Genomic DNA, 23,997 nt, shown 5'->3' on the forward strand with positions numbered 1-23,997 from the left:
CTTTATTGCAATGTTAACTTCATTGCTATGGTCTGGAAACAAACCCACAATATCTTCGAAGTATGCCTATACCTATGTAGGCATAGGATCTGAATGTAATTTTTCATGTATTAAACACTGGCAGTAAAATTTAGTAGTAAGATCAAAGCAACAGAATCAAACACTCCTGAGTCTTACCCTTTTTCCTTGTCTGTCTCTGTGACCTTGCATGAGTTTCCTAACCTCTTTGAGTCTGTTTCTCATCTAGAAAATGAAGATAATAATAGTATTTACCTTATAGAATTGTAGTAAAGATAAAATGTGATGTATGTAAAGTACTTAGCACAACATCTGACACATATTAAGCACTCTGAATATTAAATAATATTGATACTTCTATTTTCAGCTTGTATTAAGAGCCCAAATGTTCCCTTTGAACTCTACTAATACACAGAAGAGTTGGATATCATGATCTTTGCCCTGAGGAATTTATCTTCCAAAGAAAGGAAGCTCAAGAAGTTGAATACCTTCTGAAACGTTTTTAATAAAATCTGGGACATGAGATGGTGGAAAATCCCTTAGGATAGGCCGTTTGCATGTATAATGTTGATTAAAAGTTTTTGTATCCATTATGTCATTTATCTTCACAGTAGACACATCTCAAGGTGACCTCTGCTGTGATTGGTAAAGGAGAAGGCCTGCTTAGAACAGTGAAGGAAAATCTGCAATTGAGTTGAGGATGGTAATACCATCATTAACTTCCTGCTTTGGCAGGAGTGGAAAATTAGGAAGAAAGACAGAGAAAATTCAGAAGAATGGGGGAAAAAATGAATAGGGCAGTCATAAAGTGGTAACAACCCAAATCAGTTTATCAACTGATGTATGAATAAACAAAATGTGATATATACATACCATGGAATATTGGACCATGATAAAGAATGAAATTCACATGGTATACGATGGATGAACCTTAAAAACATTATGCTAAGTGAAAAAAGTCACAAAAGACCACATTTTATATGATTCCATTTGTATGAAATGTCTGAAATAGGCAAATCCATAGAAGCAGAAAATAAATTAGTGCTCGCCAGGGTTGGGGAGAGAAGAAGGTGGGGAGGCAGTACTAATGCATACCAAGCTTCTTTCTGGGGTGATGAAAATATTCTAAAGTTAGATAGCAGTAATGGTCACACAACTATGGATATACCACAAACCATTAAATTATATAGTTTTAAAAAGTTAATTTTATGATACGTAAATTACATGTCAACAAATACTGTATAAAGAAAAAGAGGGGCCTGGTGTGGTGGCTCACATCTGTAATCCCAGCCCTTTGGGAGGCTGAGGTGGGCCGATCACGAGGTCAGGAGATGGAGACCATCCTGGCCAACATGGTGAAACCCGTCTCTACTAAAAATACAAAAAATTAGCCAGGCGTGGTGGTGCATGCCTGTAGTCCCAGCTACTCAGGAGGCTGAGGCAGGAGAATCTTTTGAACCTGGAAGGTGGAGGTTGCAGTGAGCCAGGATCACATCACTGCACTCCAGCCTGGACAACAGAGTGAGACTCTGTCTCACAAAAAAGAAAACTGAGTATGATATGGTGGTGCCACCAGAATCTATATAAGGATTTGCTTAGGGAAGTTATAGCTTAAAAATTGAGGAATTAAATTTCAACCAGAACACCACAACTGACGGTATCAGAGATACAGGAGTATTTGTGTATAGCCAAAAATTATTTCCTCTTTTGACACATGCTATTGTTGTATAAATTTATTTATTTACTTATATAATATATAAATAAAAACTGTATTGTTTTTATTCTGTTTTATTACTTTACTGCTAGTTACATTTTACCGCAGTTTGAGAGGGTGTTCTCAGCTTGGTATTGAATGTTCCACCTGTAGAGTTCAAGACCAGCCTGGGCAACATACAGAGACCTCTCGTCCCTATAAAAAAAAAAGTAAAAAATTAGCCAAGCATGGTGGTGTGTGCCTGTAGTCCCAGCTACTCTGGAGAATGAGGTGGGAGGATTGCTTGAGCCTTTGAGATTGAGGCTGCACTGAGCCGTGTTCACACTACTGCACTCCAGCCTGGGCGACAGAGTAAGACCTTGTCAAAAAACAAAAACAAAAACAAAAGCCTGTAGCAATCATTCTAGAGGCATTGCTTGATGTCACAAATAGGAAATACCCAGTTGGGCCCGGAAAGCAGAGCGGTTCCCTGTGATCAGAACTTAAGGTAGTGATTCTGCTTTTTCTTTGTTTGTAACTTGGTCTCTTATGTTTTTGGCCCAATTCAGCCACCCTCTGTAAGTCTTCCTTCAACTCTTCTACCTGAGACCCTTCTGTATCTGTCTCTTCTTTCCACCTGTCAAACCATTCATTTATTCACCCATCTGTTCAATCCCCATTTTTTTTCACTCCATTTCACAGACTGTCGTTGTCTTACACCTCAGCTATTACAACTCTGCTTTCAGACTTCTCTGGAAAAGTGTTTAAAGTGCACATTTTCTGGAAAATTCTTTCAGAGAAAATATTGCTGCTGGATGCCAGGTATCTCTCTAAGACCTGTAGAAATAGTCGTTTCGAGGATACAAGATCCAGGCTCCCAGATGAGCCTTGAAACTCTATCGTTATTTCATCCTAGCTTTGCTTTAATATTATTTTTAAATCTTTTTGCCAATCTCCCACACCTATTTGATGAGTGTTAATTCCTGCATTGTTTCCTTGATGCTGTCTTCAACCTAGACCACATTAAGGAAACTGCTCAATTCAGTTAGCTGGGTGTGGTGCCAGTTACCTGTAATCCCAGCTACTAAGGAGGCTAAGGCAGGAGAATTGCTTGAACCCAGGAGGCGGAGGTTACAGTGAGCCAAGATTGCGCCACTGCACTCCAGCCTGGGCAACAGAGTGAGACTCCACCTCGAGGGAAAAAAAAAATTTTTTTTTTTTTCAATTTTTCAGTATGACTCTATTCACAAGGTTTTCTCTTCTGATAATTCCTTGAACCCTTAAACATGTAAATATAATTATGTCAATTTAAAATACTCATAGTACTTTATGCATATTGATATGTATACATTTTACCTCTCCAACTTCATTTACATCTCCAGAATTAGTAAAGCTTTTATTTTTCTAATCCCCTGAGAGCTTTTATTAAATGTTTATTTACTCATTTCAGCAAATGTATAGATTTGTGTTGATGTTTTTGTTGGGTTTTTGTTTTGTCTTGTTTTTTAGAATATCTGATAGTAACAAAGCAGGTATATTTAAAATCACCACCCTGGCAAGAAAAATTTGTAGGTTTTTTTTTTTTTTTTTTCTTTTCTTTTCTTTTCTTTGAGACAGGGTCTTGCTCTGTCACCCAGGCTAGAGTGCAGTGGCATAAACATGGCTCACTGCGGAGTGGACCTCCTGGTCTCAAGCAATCTTCCCACCTCAGCCACCTGAGTAGCTGGAACTACAGGTGCATGCCACCACACCAAGCTAACTTTTTGTAGAGACATAGTCTTGCCATATTGCCCAGCTGGTCTTGAACTCCTGGCCTCCAGCAGTCCTCCTGCCTTGGCCTTCCAAAGTGCTGGGGTTACAGGCATGAGCTACCATGCCTGGCCTGTTGATTTTAATAATAGTAGCTATCACTGATTAAATGCTTGCTATTTATCAGACACTGTGGTAAATTCTTTAACCCTCACGACAACTCTATTATCCTTACTTTACAGAAGAGGTGAATGAGGCATGGAGGAGATGATACTTGCTGAAGGTTATATAATTAATAATTGGTGGAATCAGAATTCAAATTTCAACTCTACAATTTATACTCATAGCCACATTTTTGTAATATTGCCTCTCAAATTAAGCTACATATCCTGTAAACAAATCTTAGACTTCAGCATTCAAAAGTTAAAATCATTTAAAATAGTTCTTACTAAAGTAAGATATTTTTATATGAAAGATGAATATAATATTTACATAAAGCTACAGCTGGATGACAGGTAGTTGATAACAAGGGATACAAAGTTAAATGCGCTCACCCTGAGTAATTAGTAAGGGATAGCAAAAAGCACAGAATGTATCCTTCCCAGTTCATTAGTTAATACCTCTCTCCAAATTTCTGCCAATTCCAGAATTCGTGCATGTAACCTAGCCATCACCTTAATACAAGTGCAGTGTTTAAGAAATAAAAGTAGGCTGGCTACCGTGGCTCACACGTATAATCCCAGCACTTTGCAAGGCTGAGGTGAGAAGATCACTTGAGGCCCAGAGTTCGTGACCAGCCTGGGCAACACAGAGACCCTTTCTCTACACAAAGTTTAAAAATTAACCAGGCATGGTGGCGTATGCCTGTAGTTGGAGGTACTCAGGAATCTGGGACAGAAAGATTACTTGAGCCTAGGAGTTCGAGGTTGCAGTGAGCTATGATGGTGTCACCGCACTCCAACTTGGGCAGCATAGCAACACCCTGTTGCTAAAATGTATAGAAATAAAAGTAGAAGTCATTATTTATGTGATAGCGTTCAGTATTCAATGAGATGATCAATAACATCCAAAAACTATTAGGGCCTTTGTAACATAATACCATCGTTAATAGTTCTCTTTCATTCAACAGGTATTTATTGAGTCCCAGACTGTCATAATTTATTTTAGTTTTTAACATAATTCAAATAAGATTTGAGTGACATTTGAAATATTTAAATCAGTATACCTGATCATGTAGGGAAAACCTCCCTTTGACATCGTATTATACATTGATGTTCCATAAATTATATCAATCATGAATCACCCCTAAAACATGGCTTTTCTGTGTATCTTACAAATGAGTTTTGCTCTCATTTTAAAGCCATACCACGGTGTAAAACAGTACTTACAGTATAAATAAAGGAGAAACCTGTATGTACATTCACATGTATAATGCACACATATATGTGCTTGCATATACACCAACATTTTCTGAGGATAAGTAGGAAATACTTAATAATTTTCTCTGGGGAGAGAGACCTAGGAGCAAGATGGGAAAGAGAAGACTTTTTCAGTTTTTTCCTCGTTTGTTGTGAAATTTTTTTGTTCATATGAATTACTTTTGTCATAATTGAAGCCAGAAGCAAGTTTAATTATAAATTTTGCAGTTATATGTGTCTTAGGTCTCATTCAAATAATAGTTTTCGGTTGAGTGAGGTGGTTCACGCCTGTAATCCCAGCACTTTGGGAGGCCAAGGTGGGCGGATGGATCACCTGAGGTCAGGAGTCGAGACCAGCCTGGCCAACATGGTGAAACCCCATCTCTATTGAAAATATAGAAGTTAGCCAAGTGTAGTGGTGCATGTAGTGCCAGCTACGCCAGAGACTGAGGCAGGAGAATTGCTTGAACCAAGGAGGCTGAGGTAGCAGTGAGCCGAGATTATGTCACTGCATGCACTCCAGCCTAGGTGACAAGAGTGAGACTCCATCTCAGAAACAAAAACAAAAACAATTCTCTCATGATGATTTATCTGATACATGTGAAACATAGATTGTCAAATTTCAAAAGGTACCTGCCAGTCTGTTTTGAATGATTTCTAATATTCTTCAAGATTTGCAATGCCTCACTTCTTATTAATATCAATTATTATTCTTCAGTAATGTGAATGCAGAGAATGGAAATATTTCTTAAGAATTTATTTTTTGTGTTAATTTCTGATACCACTTGTATCATTATGTTTTCATTAGAGCCCAGAAAAATTCCAGTTTTTTGGAGATAAGATTTAGTAGTGTTCAATTCAACAAACATATCAGCAGATAAAGTTGGAATAAATAGACGCTGGCAGTTTTTTCTTTAAATTTCAATAACAGACTCTAGATCTTCTCTAAAATGTTACGTTAAAATGAGTTATAAATTAGAATACCCTTTTGACTGCCTATTCTCCATATTTTGGGACACATTAGAGAAGAATATTCAAACCGGGAACTGTCATGGAAAACCAAGAAATACGAATGACTTAACCATAAGTTTTTATGATGTGCCAAAAGAGATGTTATAAATCCATGCTTCACTATTTTTGGTACAAAATCCAGAATTAAATTGGTTAATAGATTGATTTCATTTGTTCTGGCAATGCTAATTTATACCTACCATGTGACAGGCCCTTTTCTGACCTCTAGCACCACAGAGATGAATGAGGCAAAGTCCCTTTCCACTGAGAACTTGATAATTTTATAGAGAGACAGATATATAAATATTGGGATGGGTAAGGTAAAGAGAGAAGGGAGTAAGTGATGGTCCCTGTTAGAGTGTATTTTTTATTACTCATAATAGCTCCCACATATTAAGGTTAGAGCAAATTTCTCTGCGCTTTGCAGTCTGGTAATGTAGATTCACTGATGGTCAGATGGAAAGTATATATATTTTTTTCCATCTAGGTTTACATATTCGAGGCAGTCAGCTGTAGCATTTTATTTGGAGATGAAAAGTGTTGAGTAGATGGAACGATAACTATGTGTGTTATAGTCTCTTTCCTAATTAAATTACATATTTGTGCTGTAGTGATTGACTTTTTTGCATCTGTACTAGGTTTACCTTGAATTAAATTGCAGACTTTTTTGATGATGGTAGAAGTGGTTCAAAAGTGTCTTATTGAAATGCAAAAGTGCCTAAGGCTGCAAACAGAGCAGTAAAAACAGAGGCCTCAAAAATACGCCAGTGGTCTCATTGGAGTCATCTTTGTTCTCAGTGTCAACAATTGCTTAATGGACTGTCCTCCACTGAACTTTCTGGAACAAACCTTCTACTTAGCGTCACTTTGCCATTTTATTTTTCTAATGACATACTGTGCTGTTGGGACAGTAAACTGCACATCCTATTCTGCTACAAAAGCAAAAGACAACTTTAACCAAGATAATAATGAAGCTGGAACTCAGGCGAGAAAGTGCAGGATAAGGCAGACTTGAGAGGCAGGGTATTGAGTTGGGAAGGATTTGGAAGTTAGATCTGTGTCTCAGTTCTAGCTCCAACCTTTACTCTCTGTAAAGGGGAAACTTAATCATCTCTCTGTTCTTCAGTTTCCTCATCTCTGAAATGGGAATACTGTAATACTACCTACTTAATACAAAGAGATTTAACCAGTATTGTTGTTCTAGAGAGACATTAATCGTGAGTTTAATTTTGATTGCAGGTCATTTATTCATTAACAGATTTGCCAGGCATTGTATTGGTTGCTGGGTAGATTGAAGAGACCAATAAAATACAATCCTTATCCTCAAAGAACTCAAACCCTAATAATTATTCTTAGCTTGTATCCAAGTCTTTGATTGTGTAGAGTAGCAAGGGTATACACTAAGTGGCTTGGTAAAAATGTTAAAAATGCAGAGCAGTAAATGGGCCTGATGTTGACCAAAAGGTAAAAGCCAAATTTCTAACTTTGCTATGTGTCAGAAACCAGCGAAGCAATGTTCTTAAAGAGGTAGACCTTCAAGGCTGGGCATGGTGGCTCACGCCTGTAATCCCAGCACTTTGGGAGGCCAAGGTGGGCAGATCACCTGAGGTTGGGAGTTTGAGACCAGCCCGACCAACATGGAGAAACCCTATTTCTACTAAAAATACAAAATCAACCGGGCGTGGTGGCGCATGCCTGTAATCTCAGCTACCCGGGAGGCAGAGGTTGTGGTGAGCCGAGATCATGCCATTGCACTCCAGCCTGGGCAACAAGAGCAAAACTCCGTTTTTAAAAAAAAAAAAAAGGTAGACCTTGAAGCTAGTAGTAGATTCATTCCCATGCAAGTGAATTTACATCAGAATTTTTGGAGATAAGTGGTACTTTGATAAGTATATGAGATATCAAAAAACTAGAGTTCAGTCAAGTGAAATTGATATTTGAAATAAGATAGAGGTCTTCAGATTCTAAGAAGTATGTTCGATATGGAAATAGGAAAAGCAGGACTTGGAGACTGATACGAATATAGGCCTAAAAGAACTTTTCAAAAAGAGTTTGTATCAGACAATACCAATCCCAAATGCTGCAAAAATATTTGAGTGTAATGGTGAATTGAAAGGATGTTGAATTTTTAATAATTTTGTCATTTACTACTCTGAGAGAAATTCCATCACCTAAGTAGATATAAGCACCAAAGATTTGAAGAAAGAATAGTGAAATCAAGAAAATAAAGATACAGGAATGTCCATGGCAGGGCAGAAGCCTGGGGATGTCAAAATACACACTGGACCTGCTGAAGCATGATGAGAAAAGCAGAAGCAGATGCACATTTTCTTCTATTTTCCATGCCACTTTGGGACAGAGCCCAAACATTGGCTAAGCTGGAGCTTTTAGACTGCATACTTTAGTAAGCATTATCTCCTCACCTGGCAATATCAGAAGCTGGAGTATAATGACAAAAAATTGAATTCAACAGTATTCTTCCAGTTTAGCATATATGGCTATGGAATCACCAGCTCATATCTTGGTATAATTTGATAGTGTGGTATCTAGTCCCTGGTACAGATGTCTCACATTGCAATCCTGTGACATCATCCATGACCTTAAAATCATGGTTTGGAATCCAACAGCTGTTCTTTCGGAATGGTCAAGGACTGAGGTCAATTTATATAATGAGGCACACTGTTAGTTAAGCTGATACAGCACTTCAACACTGCCTTCAGATTAATGGTTTCTATTGAGCCACTTCTTTTCTCTGCCTAACCTTGCATCAATAGCATAATTACCTTAGTTACTTTAGTTTTATAATATCTTAGTATTACAAGCCCACTACCTTTCAATTCTACGTCCAAATTGTGTTGGCTTTTCTTGGCTTTTGCTTTTTCATTTACAAATAACAACATATGGAATTGTTCTCTGCACAAAATAGGTATTTGGTCAATGGAAAAATTAGATTTTTTTCCATTATGAATATGGTATATTTAGGGTTTCATATGCATTAAGAATTATACATGGTTACATCACATAATTCATTCTTAGCATTTTCAAATACACCCAAGTATAATTTACACATAATTTTTATAAACACTTCTATTATATAAAATAATTATTCCTGTTCAAATGAGTTATGTTGTTTGGAGGAGCAACAGAGAGGCACACTGTTACTAAAATATATTTTAGCAGAAAAGGTTTTGAAAATAATATTGAGACTTTAGCTTTCTCTATATATGGATGGTTCCTGCATTTACTATCAGGAAACCTGGACCACTGCCATTCTGAAACAGTATTTCTAGAGAGTGACCAAAGAGAGTTGGTGTAAAAATCCCAAAGGCCTAGGACTGAAGTTAATAGGGAAAAAAAACCCAAGCTCTCGGTGGAAGTTTTGGTCAGAATAGGAGATGAAACAGAGTACAGTGAGAATCAGGTAGCTTCTGATCAGTAAGAAAGTCTACCATATATGTTACTGGAATTTTTAAGCCTCTTTCTCTTAGAATTCTCTCAGTTCCTATTACACGGTAGATTAATTGAAGACAGTTATTCCGACTTCCTGTTCTTGGCAGTAGGAATCACCTTTCTTGCTTAAAAGCAGAGAACAAGCCTAATATATTCTACTATTCTATTCTCTCTTCTATCCAATCACCAGTCATAATGTGATGATAATTTTCAGTTTTAATTGTTGCCCTTTCTACTTACTTTTCTGCCATAATGATCACTTATTAATAGGCTATCTCATATCTTTACTAATAAAAGATAAGAATGTGAATAAAATATATTAAATCAAAGTTTGCTTGAAAATTTACAGGAATTTGTCTACTTGAAATATGTGACTTAAAACAAATTGCCTATTTTAAAAACTTAGTTAAATGTCACCATTTATAAATTTTATTTGTACAATAAAGTAATTTATCTCGACCGGGCACAGTGACTCACGCCTGTAAACCCAGCACTTTGGGAGGTCGAGGCCGGCTGATCACCTGAGATTGGGAGTTTGAGACCAGCCTGACCAAAATGGAGAAATCTCATCTCTACTAAAAATACAAAATTAGCTGGGTGTGGTGGTGTGTGCCTGTAATCCCAGCTACTTGGGAGGCTGAGGCAAGAGAATTGATTGAACCCAGGAGGTGGAGGTTGCAGTGAGCCAAGATTGCGCCATTCCACTCCAGCCTGGACAACAAGACCAAAACTCCGTCTTTATATATATATATATATATATATATCCAGAGGGCTAACTGAAGTCATCACAAGAGAAAATAACATTCTGACTTCGGTGTCTTTAGAAGGATAGCCTACATCCTTACAATAGGAAATAACATTCTGATTTTCTTCTCTATAAAAGGGTCTTTAAAAAATATTATTGCTTCGTGATTCTCAAAATTCATAGCTAGAGTAAAATAGTAGCTTACTGCTGAGGAGAAGTATGCCAGATCATAGGCTTTGTAGACGCTGTGTCTCCCTTCTAATTTACTTTGTGATATGTATTAAAGGCAAGAGAAAAAAGACTTTCCCTTGCCTTAATTTCAGATTAGTTAAAATGGATTTTTTTTATTATTATTTTTTCTTTTGGTATTGTTTTCAAAGTCAGCATATACTGGTTAGAGAAAATTCAATATAAAGTGATGATAATTTTTAAAAAATGGGGTCAGGCTTGATGGCTTACACCTGTAATCCCAGCACTATGGGAGGTCAAGCTGGGTGGATTGCTTGAGCCCAGGAGTTCAAAGACCAGCCTGAACAATATAACGAAATCCTGTCTCTATAAAAAATACAAAAATTAGCGAGGTGTGGTGGCATGCACCTGTACTTCAGCTACGTGGGAGGCTGAGGTGGGAGGATCACCTGAACCAGGGGGGTTGAAGCTGCAGTGAGCCGTGATTGAGCCACTGTTCTTCAGCCTGGGCGACAAAGTGAGACCCTGTCTAAAAGAAAAGAATAAATAAATGTTGGGTTTTGTCTTGGCAGAAAGGAAATCAAAAGACCATATGTATAAGGTTAACCTATCTGTAGGAAAATACCTGTGGGTTAAAAAGAAAACAAAGTATCTAATGGAAGATTAGATAAAGGATGAAAATAGGAAATTCACAGAAAAGAAAGAGCAAATAACCAAAAACAAAAAAAGGAAAAAATGCTTAACCTCATTAGTGAGTGTAGAAATAGCACGTTTAAGCTATTAGTTTGCCAAATATAAAGTACTTGTGAGAATAGAGAAAATCCAAGACACATTTCTTTGTGAGAGGAGTATGAGTAACCTTTGTGGAACTAAATCTGACAATATCTGTATTTGGAAATAACTAGTATAGGCTGGGTGCAGTGGCTCACACCTATAATTTCAGCTACTCAGGAGGCTGAGGCAGAGGATTACTTGAGCCCAGAAGTTCAAGAGCAGCCTGGGCAACATAGTGAGAAACTGCCTTTTTTTTTTTTTTTTTTAATAAAAGGTACTAGTGGGATATATTTAAAAGTTTTTGTGGTAAGAAAAATAGCAAAAACGTAAGATTTTTCAAAAGAAATGTTGCATACTGGTGTTTGCATAATGACTAGACGCTAGGAGGGATTTTCTTAAGTGAAAATAAAGCATGTTGAAGAACAACTCATATAGTTACGACCCCTTTAAACTTGTGGCTAGGTGCTGTGGCTCATGCCTGTAATTCCAGCACTTTGGGAGGCTAAGACGGAAGGATTGCTTGTGCCCAGGAGTTCAAGACCAACCTAGGCAACATAGGGAGACCCGTCTCTACAAAAAAATAAAAATTAGCAAAGTGCTCGAGTGTGACTGTGGTCCCAGCTACTCAAGAGGCCGAAGCAGGAGAACTGCTTGAACCCGGCAATTCAAGAGTATAGAGAGCCGTGACCGCACCAGTGCACTCCAGCCTGAGCCACAGAGAGAAACCCTGTCTAAAAAATAAAATAAATAATAAAATAAACTTGTATATGGGGTTGTGATTATTTGTATGAGCCATGATGGTGTAGAAGACTATACATCAGATACAAAGTGCTGAGGCAAGGTTCACCTCGGGCAAGTAGAAATGGCTAGTCGGGAGAGAGGGATATTACCTTTGTTTCAATGGACACATTTGTCATTAAAAACAAAAAGTAAACGATAAAAGCAACAGAAATGAGGAGGAAGAAAAAAACCCCTTGGAATCCCACTACTTAGATGTACAGATTATATATTTACCTTTGTAAATGGAAAAATAACTGTATATATAATTTTAAAGCCTTGTAAAAACAGTATGTCATAGAAATGTTTTTATGCCAGTAAACATATATTATCATATTTTGATAAGTGTGTAATAGATGTATGGATATGCTAATGTTTTGGGTACTTCAGAAACCACCCAGGACACTTTAATATTTCTATCGAGGTATAGTTGACATAAGGTTAATGTACACAAAATATTTGATCACTTTTAACAGGAACATACTCTGTATAAATGGTAACTATAATCATATTTATCACCCAAAATTTTTTTATGCCTGTTTTGTAAATCCCTCCCTCCTGCACTACTAGCCTCATTTCATCGCCAGGCAAGCACAAGTTTTTTGTCACTACAGATTAGTTTGCATTTTAGAAATCTTACGTAAATGAAAGCATGAACTCTTTTTTGTCTGGCTTCTTTCTGAGATAGGGTCTCACTCTGTCACCTAGGTTGGAGTGCAGTAGCACGATCACAGCCCACTGCAGCCTTGACCCCCCAGGTTCAATGCATCCTCCTGCCTCAGCCTCCCAAGTAGCTGGGGCAACAGGCGTGCACTACAATGTCTGGCTAATTTTTTGTTTTTTGTTTGTAGAGACAGTTTCACCATGTTGCCCAGGCTGATCTCAAACTCTGAGCTTAAGCAATCCACCTGCCTCGGCCTCCCAAAGTGATGAGGTTAAAGGCATGAGCCACCATGCCCAGCCTGACTGGCTTCTTTCATTCAGCATGTTTATATATGTTTTTTTGTTTTGTTTTGTTTTTTGTTTTGTTTTGTTTTGTTTGAGACAGAATCTCACTCTGTCACCCAGGCTGGAGTGCAGTGGTGCGATCTCGGCTCACTGCAAGCTCCGCCTCCCAGGTTCACGCCATTCTCCTGCCTCAGCCTCCCGAGTAGCTGGGACTACAGGCGCCCGCCACCTCGCCCGGCTAATTTTTTGTATTTTTAGTAGAGACGGGATTTCACCATGTTGGCCAGGATGGTCTTGAGCTCCTGACATCGTGATCCACCCGCCTCGGCCTCCCAAAGTGCTGGGATTACAGGCGTGAGCCACCGTGCCCGGCCTATATGTTGTGTTTTTAAAGAAATGCCGAGTATGGATTTGCCACAATTTGTCTGTTAACCTATTGATAGACATTTTGGCTGTTTCCAGTTTGGGGCTATTACAAATAATGTTGCTGTGAGCACCTAGGTACAAGTCTTTGTATGGACATAAGCTGTCATTTTTCTTGGGTAAATATGTATAGATGAAATGGCTGGGTTATATATAGCTGTATATTAATTTTTAAGAAATTGTAAGTCATTTTCGAAAGTACATTTGCCATTTTATATTCCCACCAGTAATGTCTGAAAATTTCAGGCTATCTTGTTTCTGCTAAATCTCCTTTGTACCACTTCTATAAGTATGTTGTGCATACATATTGAGAGTCGACTGAATGGATTCTCTGTTTTTTTCTATTTATCCGGTTGTCTTTATGCTCATACCACACAGTCGTGATAGAGAAGCTTTGTAATAAGTCTTAAAATCCGAGTATTAAGCCCTCTAATTTCATTCTTCTTTTTCAAAGTTGCTTTGGCCATTCTAGGTCCTTTGTTTTTCTAGATTCATTTTATAATCGGGTTTTCTATATTTTTTCCTGCAAAAAAAAGGCAGTTGAAATTTGATTTGCATTGACACTGTAGACAGAATTGACATCTTGCAATATTGAGTATTCTGACCCATGAACATGGTCATGGTATTTTTTGTTTGTTTGTTTTTTTGAGACAGAGTCTCGCTCTTATCGCTCAAGCTGGAGTGCAATGGGATGATCTCAGCTCACTGCAGCCTCTGCCTCCCGGGATCACGCCATTCTCCTGCCTCTCCCAAGTAGCTGAGACTACAGGCGCCCGCCACCACACCCAGCTAATTTTTTGTATTTTTAGTAGAGATGGGGTTTCACTGTGTTAGCCAGGATGGTCTCGATCTCCTGACCTCGTGATCTGCCTGCCTCGGCCTCCCAAAGGCATATTTTAAAGTATTCTTTAATTCTCTCAATAATTGGAGTTTCTAGCGTATAGGTTTTTTGTATCTTTTGTCAAATTTATATCTTTAGATGCTCTTGTACGTGGTATTTTTTATTTCAATTTTTGTTACTAGTATATGGAAATACAATATATGATAGATTTTTGTATATCAGTTTCATGTCTTGCAACCTCGCTAAGTACACTTGCTAGTCTTGTTAGCTTTTTCATGGCGATCCCTTTGGATTTTTTTATATGGATAATCTTATTTGAACGAAGACAAAGTTAATTCATTTCCATCTGGATGCACGCTTTATTTCTTTTTCTTGACTTACTGCACTAGCTGGGACCTTCAATACAATGTTGAATAGAAGTGGTAAAAGTAAACATTTTCTCAGGGAGAAATCATTCAATCTTTTACCATTAAGTATGATGTTAACTGTCAGTTTTTTATTATCTAGATGAGGAACTTCTTTTTTATTCCTAGACTGCTGAGAAATTATTTTAGTCAAGAATATAGATTGGATTTTATCAGTTGCTTTTCCTGCATTTGTTAGTAAATCATATGGTTTTCTTTTTTGCTTATTAATTGCTTATTTGAAAATATGTGATATTTGAATATTAAACCAACCTGCTTTCCTGGGATAAAATTTGGCCATCACATTTTTTTCTTTTTCTGTATTGTTGAATTTTACTTGCTGAAATTTTATTTAGTGTTTTTTTTTGGGGGGGGCTGGGGCGTTTGTATTTAAATTTATAAGGGATGTTCACCTTTAGTTTTTTGGTGATTGTCATGTTTGGGTATCTTGGTAACGACGCAGACTTCAAATGATGAGTTAATGAGTTTTCTCCTTCAGTATTCTGAGAAAGTTGGTGTAAAATTGATATTGTTTCTTCCTCAAGTATTTGCAAAGAATACAAACAGTCTCTAACAGATAAAAAAGACAAGGGAATAGATTCTTCCACAGAGCCTCCAGAGGAGTCACAGACCTGATGATACCTTGATTTTTGGCCCAGTGACACCATGAAAAAAATATGACCCATAATGAGGAGAAAGCAAATCAGTTGAAACTCATTACTGACATACTTAGAATTAGCAGAAAAATCATTAAAGGGTTATTAGATACGGTTGCTATAACTGTATTTCACATATTCAAAAAGTAGCGATAAGGAATCGACATAACTGGAAAACCCAGAATTGGTAGAACCAGTAAACAGAAAACTAGTAAGGACCTAGGAGATTGAATAGCACAGTCAACCAACTTGATTTAATTGACTAACCATTCGAACAGTAGATACACATTCTTTTCAAATACAAATCGAACATTTACCGAGATAGACCATATTGTGTTTCCAAAACCGAGGCTTAATAACTTTAAAAGGATTCAAGTTGGAAATCAATGAGAAAAATATCTCTGGAAAATCCCCCATATGTTTAGAAACTAGCACACTTTTAAATAACGCAGAGGTCAAAGAAGAAATCAGAAATGAAATTATAAAATATTTTGAACCGAGGGAAAATGAAAACCCACCCAATATATCAAATTTTGTGGGTGTTTCTTATGTTCATTTTCTATTGCTGTTGTAACAAATCACCACAAACACAGTGGCTTAAAACAATACATATTATCTTACAGTTTTGGATGTCAGAAGTCCAAAATGGGTTTCATTTGGGCCAAAAATCAAGGTATCATCAGGTCTGTGACTCCTCTGGAGGCTCTGTGGAAGAATCTATTCCCTTGTCTTTTTTATCTGTTAGAGACTGCTTACATTCTTTGGCTGTGACCCCTTCCTCCATCTTCAAAGCCAACAGCATAGCATCTTCAAATCTCTTTCTCTGTTTCTCCTACCTCCCTCTTGCTTGTAATGAGCCTTTCGATTACATTGGATCCACTGGGTTAATCCAGGATAATAGTCTCTTCATCACAAGATCCTTTAATATCACATTTGTAAAGTCACTTTTGCCAGGTAAGGTTACGTATTCACAAGGTTAAAAGCATTAAGTCATTGGCATCTTTGGTTTGGTCCATTGTTCTGCCTACCACACTGCTAAAGCAGTACACAGATGGAAATTTACATCACTTAACCGCAATTATTAGAAACGAAAAAAAAGACCAGGCACGGTGGCTCACACCTGTAATCCCAGCATTTTGGGAGGCCGAGGCAGGCGGATCATGAGGTCAGGAGATCGAGACCATCCTGGCTAACACAGTGAAACCCCATCTCTACTAAAAATACAAAAAAATTAGCCAGGCATGGTGGCATGCGCCTGTAGTCCCAGCTGCTGGGGAAGCTGAGGCAGGAGAATGGCGTGAACCCGGGAGGCGGAGCGTACAGTGAGCCGAGATGGCGCCACTGCACTCCAACCTGGGTGACAGAGCAAGACTCCGTCAAAAAAAAAAAAAAAAATCTAATTATTGACCTCAGCTTTCACCTTAAGAAATTATTAAAAGAAGAACAAACCCAGAAAAAGTAAAAGAAAGGAAATAATACAGATAGGAAATAAATTAAACAGATAACAAGAAAACAGTAGGGAAAAAATTTATAAAACCAAAAAGTGGTTATTGAGGATATAAATAAAATTACTAAACCTGGATTTGACTTTTACTTTGATATTTAACGTTAAAGCTAGAAGTAAAAACATTTAAATTGTGTTATAGATACCTGGCTTCGTTGTTTTTAGAGACAGGTTCTTGCTATGTCACACAGGCTAGGGTACAGTAATACGATCATATAACCTTCAACCCTTGGGCTCAAGCGGTCCTCCTGCCTCAGCCTCCTAAGTAGCTAGGACTATAGACACATGCCACCACACCTAGCTAATTTAAAAATTTTTTTCATAAGAGATGGTATCTCACTGTGTTGCTCAGGCTAATTTTGGAACTCCTGGCCTCAAGCAGTTCACCCACCTTGTCCTCCCCAAGCGAAATGGCTGTGTTTGATAGAATTTAAGTCTGTTTTCCTCATTTTATTATACTGTTTTGTTTCCGTTGCTAGGACCTCACCAAACCAAGTCATGTAATTCAAGCTCTTTGTGAAGCAGTGATAGAGCAGAGAGATTTTGTCATACAATGGGAAGCCTAATTACCAAGTCAACATACATTTCATATAACAACCTCTGAGAAAATGCCTGAAAAACACTAGACCTAACTCTCAAGTTTTTCTTTTGGTTGACATCTCTCAGTGACCCATCATTCTTACATATTTCATCGCCATTGTTACTCTTTTCAGGTCATTACATCTTCATTGTAAAATTTATCCTTCTCTCACCTGGGTTTCTTCTTCGTGCCACCTTAGTTTCTTAGATGAATCATCACATTTTCCTAGATTTCCATGAAGATCTGTGAAAGGAAAAAAGGTGGTGATTTGGCACAGAATATGATTCACGGCCTATGGGTACTCTAGAGGGAAAAAGTTCTTGCATATTGTGTAATCAGAATGATTTAGTACCAACCTGTAGATCTCAAAACTTGGAAAAAAGTAAAAATTGTCAAAATATATCAAGAATGGATGAGAAGGGATTAAAACCAGGTGACAAGGATAGGAACTCTCACTGAAAGTTCCATTATTAGAACATTCTCCTCTGTTTATGCACAACTCTGTGACAATGCACTGGGACTGTTCCCTGAGCATTAGTGAAGTGTCTATCCTTGGAAAGTCTTCATAGTGTCAATTTTGTGTCACTTCAATCTAAGAGACCCAGACTCTGGACACATAAATTTCAAATCTTGGAACTAGGGAGTTTATGTTGTATTCCAAAAGCATGTGGAGCTAGAAGGGAGACTTTTTTGTAATTCAGTCTCTTACCTGGCCATTATGTGGTCACAAGATCTTCAGCTAATGTGCACAGTTCAGGCCAACCCAGAAAATTATCTCCACAAATGCAGAAAAGAAAACAGCCTTATTAATTTTTTTAAAATTTTATCTTGAGACCAAGTCTCACTCTTTCACCCAAGCTAGAGCGCAGTGGTGTGATCACAGCTCACTGTAGCCTCAATCTCCCGGGCTCGGGCAATCCTCTTGCCTCAGCCTCCAGAGTAGCTTGTACCACAGGTGCACAACACTATACCTGGCTAATTTTTTAAAATTAGCCACCATGCTGGGCTAATTTTTTGTATTTTGTAGAGATGAGGTCTCCCTATGTTGCCCAGGCTGGTCTTGAACTCCTAGACAATGCTCCCATCTTGACCTCATGGTGGCATGAGCCACCATACTTGGCCTTATTTTTTTAGAGACAGAGTCTCACTCTGTCACCAAGGCTGGAGTGCAGTATATTTTATTTTTATAAGAGACAGAGTCTAGCTATCTATATCTATATTTATATTTATATAAGGGGTAGAGGAAGCATTTGCAATTAACTACAAGTGTTCTTTAGCTTAAGATCTAAGAAAAGGGAGAGAGAGGAAAATAAAGATCTCTTTTCTTTATTATACCAAGGAAATAGAAAAAAATGTTAAACTCTTGCAACTTACTTGGATGACTACCTGATTAATAAATTAGTAAAGAGAAGCAATATTAAGTTTACCTAAAAATTGCTGTCAGATTTATACTGTGGCATAGCTAATAGTAGGATAGGATACCCTGGGATTAGAGATTTACCTGTCTTACGTAGTTAGCACTTTTACATTCTTTTGGTTTTTTTTTTTTTTTTTTTTTTTTGAGGCAAGGTCTCACTCTGTTACCCAGGCTAGAGTACAGTGGCACGATCATGGCTCACTGTACCTCCAACTCCTGGGCTCAAGTGATCCTCCTACTTTAGCCTCCTGAGAAGCCGGAATGACAATCATGTACCCCGTGCCTGGCTAATTTTTTAATTTTTTGTAGAGGTCTCACTTAGGCTGGTCTTGATCTCCTGACCTCAAACAGTCTTCCCTCCTCAACCTCCTAGAGTGCTGGGATTACAGGTGTGAGCCACCGCTCTCAACCTCTTTTACATTCTTTTAACTTCTGTGGAATGATGCTGTTTTTGGTTTTTCGTTTTTTGGGGTATAAAATGAGTACTGTCTATGAACTCCATGAGTTCTCCAGATCAAAATCATACACAAAATTGTACTGTGCCCAGTAAAATTAGCTGTTTTTAAAATGTGTTCCAATAGTATTTTTATAAAGAGCAATCTGTCCTAAAATCTATAACAAGACTAAAGTGGGTTAGTCATACAGGATAAAACAGGATTTGAAATAGTGAATGAAAATTAACTTTAAAAGTTTTACTTTTTTATTTCTTCCAATTTTAAATTATCATTACAAGCATTGAAGAACAAAGAGAAACCACTTATTATTCAAGTATGTAGCCTGCATGTTAGCATTAAACTTTTCTTTGTTTCCTCCCAGTTTTTACATAAATATTTTACATGGTTATAAATGAAGTGTAGGTATAATTTTATATTTTTTTACCCTTTTCTGTTTTTTAACCTTACCCTACTCTCTAAAAATCCCATTTAATTTCATTAGCCTGAATCCAAATCCTTGCTACTAGAAGTGGCTCATAAAGATCTGTGCTGTGATTTGACTCTTGACAGTAGATGTGAAACTTGACCAGTTTAATTTTATCCTTATGTGGATTTTCTGAAGACTAATCATGAAAGTATTTTTTTTTTCTTTTTGTTTTTTTTTGAGTGGGAGTCTCACACTGTCACCCGGGCTGGAGTGCAATGGCATAATTTTGGCTCACTGAAACCTCCACCTCCCAGGTTCAAGCGATTTTCCTGCCTCAGCCTCCCAAGTAGCTGGGATTACAGGGGCCTGCCACCACACCCGGCTAATGTTTTGTATTTTTAGTAGAGACAGGGTTTCACTGTGTTGTCCTGGCTGGTCTTGAACTCCTGACCTTGTGATCTGCCCACCTTGGCCTCCCAAAGTGCTGGGATTCTAGACATGAGCCACCATGCCAGGCCAAGTAGGTTTTTTTAGTTCCTGTTTACTTTTGAATAAAATGTCTTAATTTTTAGAATCATGTACATTTAGCTCTTTTATAGTTCTTCACTGCCTATTTATCTTTTTAGAATCTTTTTTAATTTTAGTCGTCTCCCTCTTAGTTGATTGCTTTCAAATTATCCTACTACATAGGAGTAATTATGAGCTTTTAGCTGCTTAATCACAATTTAGCAGATTGGGCTAAGTGTGGCAGTGGCTCACTCCTGTAATCCCAGCGCTTTGGGAGCCAAGACGGGAGGATCACTTGAGCCCAGGAGTTCAAGACCAGCCTGGGCAACATGGTAAGAGATGATGTCTACAAAAAGTTTAAAAAATTAGCTGGGCATGGTTGCATGTACCTGCGGTCCCAGCTACTGGGGAGGCTGAGGTGGGAGAATCACTGGGGCCCAGGAGTTTGAAGCTACAGTGAGCCAAGTTCATGCCACTGTGCTCCAGCCTGGACAACAAAGGAAGACCATGTCTCAAAAAAAAAAAAAAAAAAAAAAATTAGCAGATTGAATAAATAAGAATTTTAACAGTTAATTTGTGTTAGGACAGTCCCAAAGACCAAAACTGTAAAGGTTAAATTCTTGTTTGAAGTTTAGTGGGGGAAAAAACAAAAACCAGTATAAAACTAAATAGACATGTGCCTATAATAATGCTTTTTAAATCTCGGAAAGAAAATAACCCAGGTTTACAATGTCTCAAAGATAACACGTAGGTGGTTTTTTTTTTTTCAGCTTTACTTTATAAGCGTTCTTCAATGGGTGTACTTTTTTGTGATTAGAATAAATAATCTAGACAAAGGGAGATTATGCCAGTGATAGCAGTAACGTTTGTCATTCTTGTACTTACTGTGTAACATTTCTGAGTCAGGATTTTAGACTAAAAACCATGACTTAACTATTAGCAGTTTCTTTAAGAGCTGGTATTTCTGCAAAGAAAAAGAAAGACTGCATGTTCTAGATCATGTGTTTACACAGAATAGTTCCTCAGAATGTATTATATTCCTGTCTCATAACTACTCTTGATTCTGCTATTCCGGTAAGACCTACAATTTTACATAGAAGTTTTTCTCCATAATCTTTTTTTTTTTTTTTTTTTTGAGATGGAGTCTTGCTCGATCGCCCAGGCTGAAATGCAGTGGCGTGATCTCTGCTCACTGCAACCTCCACCTCCAGGTTCAAGCGATTCTCCTGCCTCAGCCTCCCGAGTAGCTGGGATTACAGGCACATGCCACCATGCCCAGCTAATTTTTGTATTTTTTAGTAGAGACAGGGTTTCACCATGTTGGCCAGGCTGGTCTTGAACTCTTGACTTCACGTGATCTGCCTGCCTTGGCCTCCCAAAGTGCTGGGATTACAGGCGTGAGCCGCTGCACCCGGCCTCCATATTCTAACTACCTCAGACTTCAGGGAAAACTATTTTTAAAAACACGTGTGGGTTATATAAAAACCAGTAAGTTTATGAAACTTTTACATTCACCCTTGCCCTCCATCTCCAAGTCCAGTGTTTATCTCTTAGGTTGTACAGGGATAGTTGTTAGCTCTTAATTTGCAGGAGTAACAATTTGACTCCAGTCAAGCCCATATAAAAAGTAAATGAAAAACTAAGAGACACTTCCATTTATGGGGATGACTTGTGATACATCTTACAGAACCAGAAAAATGTTACTATAATGTGCATTCTTTTTGAAATCTTAAGACATCTTAACACATCAAAAATTGTTTCCCTCCAATTAGCTGTAGGAACAGTAAACTGTAGCACAGTTTTAAAACTTCCGTAGAGAGAAGACAAAGAATCTCCCTAAAACCCAATGATTAAACGTGTCTGTTGCTCTAATAATTTTCTGAATTTGTCCATTAGACATTTTACAAAATAGCTCTGAAGAAAAACATTTTGTTCCAGTATCACAAAAATTTGCAAAAATCTTGAAATTAAATGTGTCTGTAAGACTTTAGTTCTTAGGTGAGGGAGTCCAGGTAATCATGAATCCTATGCAGAGACTGTCGCTTGTCCTGTCATGCTTTAATACAAGACAAGGCGGAAACAATCTACGTCTTTGCCTTGGGAAGGTCAATAATATTGCCTTTGCCTAGAACTGCTATTATTTGTTCAGTCAACAAATTCGAGTGCCCTCCCTGTGCAATGAACTAGAAAGTAAAGAACAAATCTGAGACAATAGCTTAAATTTAATTCCCCCATTCTAGTTTAATCAGTGTTAATTATCATGTAAATCTATGTCACTCTCTTTCTCTCTTCTCTCTCCCTTTTTCTTCCTGACTGCTTCCCTTCTACTCCCTTTTCTCCCCCTTCATTCCTCAGCACACCCAAATTTTACTGCACCTTTCTATTAGTAATTGTAGGAGAGGGGATATATATGCCCCAACCTCACTGGGCATTAGGGTGTGTGTGTGTGTGTGTGTGTGTGTGTGTGTGTGTTCAGGTTTTTTGAAGGACTAAGTGTCTCCTAAAGAATACTGTGCTCGGCCGGGCGCGGTGGCTCAAGCCTGTAATCCCAGCACTTTGGGAGGCCGAGACGGGCGGATCACGAGGTCAGGAGATCGAGACCATCCTGGCTAACACAATGAAACCCCGTCTCCACTAAAAATACAAAAAAATTAGCCGGGCGTGGTGGCAGCACCTGTAGTCCCAGCTACTCGGGAGGCTGAGGCAGGAGAATGGCGGGAACCCGGGAGGCGGAGCTTGCAGTGAGCCGAGATCGCGCCACTGCACTCCAGCCTGGGCGACAGAGCGAGACTCTGCCTCAAAAACAAAAAAAAAAAAAAAAAGAATACTGTGCTCTTTCTGTCCCTCTTTTTCTGAATTATTGTTTTAAATCAAGACTTCAAATAGCCATCTAAACAAGATGAGTAACAGTTCTCACTGGCTCGGCAGCTGTTTTTTTTCCAAGTATGTTAAATGTGTTATATTACTTAAGGAAGAAATATTTTGTTTCATGTTTTGGGGTTGAGTATATTTGATATATTTGTGGAAAGAAAAGTTTATCTTTGTTTTTTGTTGTTTAGAGGAAGTTCCTTTTGAGCTTATATTTGAGGCCCAAAAATCCTCCAAAAAATGTTCTTCCTCTTTTCCATGAATGAGATTTAGAGCTAAATTCATACAAATGCAAAACAAAATAATATTACAGATTCTCTGAACTCTCTAACTCCTAAAAAGATTCAGGAAGCAGAGTTGAAAATCACAAGAATTTTGGAGGAAGCGCATTAAACAGACTGGTTATATCAAATCAGAAGATCCACAAAAAATGCAAAGAGACAACTACAGAATATACGTATTCAGTAGAAGGCTGTGAGACAATAGCAAATTTAAACCCACCCATGGTTTCCATCCTTTGAAAAAATTTACCTTGAGTAGGATACAAAGCTAGAATATATCAGCTTGTCTATTAGTGTTTCCTTAATGGTTCCTGAGGGGAAGAAAAAAGAATAATTGGTGTGAGGTGTATAACGAAGATATGCAGAGTACTTTTTAAGATGGTACAGTAATTTTGAGGAAAAATATTAAATGTCTTCTTTTTCTTGTTCCCCCAGAAAGTGTGTGTGCACATTTTACTGTCGTACCAAAAAAGATGAGACTGTCCCAGAGTCTCAGTGAATTATCTTATATTTCTGTAGCGAATCAGATTAGATTTATGTTTATCTAAATAAATGTTTATTTGCTTTTGGTAATGTTCCCTATTAAGTGGCCTTTCTTTAACTCTTCTCCCTGTTCATCCTCCTATAGTACCTCACTCCTGTCTATTGATTCATAAGTTGCCCTCTGTAGAAGCAGTTTAATATTATCAGCTTACTATCTGATCGTTAAAATCTTTCACTTATACACCCATGATTCTGTGGAATTTGTAAGCCAGATGAATTTTTAAAAATCCTTTGTAAACTTAATCCTTTAATCTAGAATTTCTGAAACGATAGAATAGTTCAGTAAAAATTATCTATTTTCTTAGTTTTCACTCTAGCAATATGAAAGGCTAGGCAAACA

The 23,997-nt window shown here is 37.8% G+C and overlaps 1 protein-coding gene across 40 annotated transcripts in view; it reads left to right on the forward strand.

The window, feature by feature from the left end:
* LOC105483079 (eukaryotic translation initiation factor 4 gamma 3) overlaps positions 1-23,997 on the forward strand; it is a 369,254-nt gene that overhangs the window by 251,484 nt on the left and 93,773 nt on the right. Inside the window, exon 9 of one of the 40 annotated variants that reach the window (XR_011625212.1) lies at positions 386-22,790. The exons of the other annotated variants lie outside the window; for them this stretch is intronic. The gene's annotated coding sequence lies outside the window, so the exon portion shown is untranslated. Of the gene's footprint in view, positions 1-385; positions 22,791-23,997 lie in introns of those variants that run through there. 40 annotated transcript variants of the gene reach the window in all.

This window comes from Macaca nemestrina, chromosome 1 (assembly GCF_043159975.1).
Source record: "Macaca nemestrina isolate mMacNem1 chromosome 1, mMacNem.hap1, whole genome shotgun sequence".
NCBI lineage: Eukaryota > Metazoa > Chordata > Mammalia > Primates > Cercopithecidae > Macaca > Macaca nemestrina.